Below are 2753 nucleotides of genomic sequence, written 5' to 3'. Positions count from 1 at the left end.
AATATTTTGACAATGGCTAACTGGTTAAATCAATTTTCAGGACCATTGAAGTGATGAAAATATTTAAATAAGCTCTTGTCAGGTCAACTAAGTTGCGATCCATATCCTTACAACGACCATTTATGATAACATTTCCAGGTTCACATCTCGAATTGAGCATATATCACATTAGCCGGACAAGATGTTTTCCTACATGGACTTTGGCAAACGAAAAGGCTTGGAAATTAGTTCAAAGTTCATGGAGCTGCACTAACTGTCTTGAGAGCTAGAAACGGGTATCCAATCCGAACAGAAGTGCAGATCAGATTCTGACAATTTCTCTGATATGGTTTTCACGTTCAGCCGGCCAAGACGTGAGAGGCACTACACTTAGCCGCTGGGAGCTCACAACATTCTTTTCAGCATTGACCAGACGACAAAGATAACAGCAGAAGAACAGGCTCTATCCTAATCATCGTCATCGAGCTACATATTGTCAAAGATTGTTGTGCTGAAGTGCTGATTTAATTTGGCATACACACTAATGTGCATTCGAAACTGCTTCCGAAATGGATCTGAACGATTCTTCAGAAGTGCTTGAACTGCACATATCTGACCTGCAAGTCTGAACATATGTACGAGCTGATTTGTTCAGTCGGTGTTAGTCTGAACATTTAGTGCAGGCACGAGCTGAGTATGTTCATGTCTACACAGAATTTTGAGTTACTTCCCCCGGACTAATAAGCATGCGTGTTGCCTTGGTGCTGAATGTTCAACTTTGTCATGGGACTTGTGTGTGAGACTTCATAGTTCGAATTGATTGCAAAAGCGTAAATGACCAATTATAAAGTGGAGTACATCCAAGTTTGCGAACGATATGTAGTTGCTAATGTTCCAAAATAAAATGTATAGTTTCTACTGAAAACCATATGACAAAACTTATACTCCTACTAGGTTTATTTTTTCCGTCAGCAGCAACACAAAAGGTACCAATGCACCAACACCATTTTCTTTCAGTGTTTCAGGAGAAGAGAGGTTGCACCTCGTGAACATCTTAACTGCAGCACAATTTCGCGGCAGAACATGATCTCGACGGACAAAAGAATTAACATTGCTCGATCAAACCAACATACAGTACAAATTAATGGGGAGAAAAAACATCACGGAAGCAGCAAGAATCCTTTGCTGCCACCTGCAAGAACTGCTCTCCTAATCAGCCAGTAACCATTTTTTCTTGCATCGGCGTCTTCAATTCCTCCAGAAGAGGAACGGCACCTTGACGTCGCAGGACCTGGACACCACCTTGGCGCTGGCGGCGAGCCGGTCCACCGCCATGGCGCACCGCACCGTCACCGGCACGGCCCACGTCCTCACCCCGCCGAGCTGCAGCCGCACGGGCACCGTGATGTCCACGTCGAACGGCACCGACCGGAGCCGCTCCGCCGCGGCCATCTGCCCGCGCTCGCGCTCCGCGAACCGTATCCCGGCGCCCTTGGCCCTCGTCACGAACACCGTGACGTTGCCCGGCGCCTGGTAGAAGGCCGGCCACGCGCCATCCGCCAGGCGCACGCCCTCGTACGACACGGCGACGCGGCTCCCGGCGCCGTCGTAGTGCACGCCGACCTTGGCGTTGGCGCTGTTGTCGGCGCGGACGGTCGCGGCGAACCCCGGCGAGAGCGCGCCGGGGGCCGAGGCGTTGCCGACGCCGGCGAGGCCGGATACCGCGAGGGACACGACGGAGTAGGACGGCTGCCTGGGCTTGAACGCGAGGTAGACGGCCCCGACGGCGGCGGCGAGGAGGACGGCGAGGGAGAGGACGATGATGACGGCGTAGAGGCAGGCGCGGAGGCAGGAGCAGCCGGCGCGGCGCTTGGCGCGGCGCGTGTAGTGCTGGAAGAGGCGCGCGTTCTCCGGCGGCGGCACGCGGAAGACCTTGTCCTTGGGCACCTGCACCACGTACGTGCCGGGCAGCGGCCCCGGCGGCTTTTGGGGATGCGGGGGAGGCGGCGGGATGGGCTTCTCGAAGTGGAAGCTGTAGAGCGGGCTGGAGGAGGGGTCGGAGGAGGAGTAGGCGTACTCGCCGGAGAAGTCGGAGCTGGTGGCCGCCGGGTGGACCCGGCCGTCGCTCATCATCGGCCGCTCCTGCTCCTCGCGGCGCGCGTGCGAATCAATCTGCGACACCATGAAAACCGTCCGTGCCACGCTGTCAGTTATAATTGATGCACATTGGTAGTACATTCCAAACAAACCGGGCCGGAGACCGGGAAGACGGCGACGCACCTTGTACGGCTGTGTGTGGTCGCCGGCGTTGTTTCTCCCTGCTGGCTTGGGGTTTCTCTCTGCTTGCTTGTGGCAGAGGAAGGGGAAGGATAGGGACGTGGCGTGCGAGGAGGTGATGAGGGTGGGAGAGAGCGGGGAGGGTCGGCGGCGGAGGGCGTTATATAGAGCAGAGGGCGGCGGCGGGGAGGGTCGGGTCGGGTGGGGCTGCTTGCTGTCGAAGGAGGGGGACTGGACTCGACTGGAAACCGCGTGGCGGTCGCGGCTGCGGGTTTATGGAAGGTTTTGATTAAGGGGGAAACAAAGGTGTGAAATCAATCCTGGACTGCACCGCATGCAAGGCAAGGCAAGCGATGCGTGTTGGCAACCGCGAACACGGATCTCTGCTCGTTAATGCACACAGCTGGATCCATCGGCGTCCGATCAGTAGAGTAGTTCGAGGGGACACGCATCGCATGGTGAACCGAGCCCGAGTATGATTTTCACGGCGACCAGAG

The 2753-nt window shown here is 55.5% G+C and overlaps 1 pseudogene across 1 annotated transcript; it reads right to left on the bottom strand.

The window, feature by feature from the left end:
- Window positions 1–1068: 1068 nt before the first annotated feature.
- Window positions 1069–2415, bottom strand: LOC125548739 (NDR1/HIN1-like protein 13 pseudogene; annotated as a pseudogene). The gene is made up of 2 exons (XR_015619406.1): window positions 2260–2415; window positions 1069–2151 (listed from the first exon to the last, which is right to left on the bottom strand). The product of XR_015619406.1 is annotated as an NDR1/HIN1-like protein 13 pseudogene (transcript).
- Between the last annotated feature and the right edge of the window lie 338 nt (window positions 2416–2753).

This window comes from Triticum urartu, chromosome 3A, assembly GCF_056163025.1.
Source record: "Triticum urartu cultivar PI428250 chromosome 3A, HENAU_Tu73, whole genome shotgun sequence".
Classification (NCBI taxonomy): Eukaryota; Viridiplantae; Streptophyta; class Magnoliopsida; order Poales; family Poaceae; genus Triticum; species Triticum urartu.
This window is presented reverse-complemented; position numbering and strand designations above follow the sequence as displayed.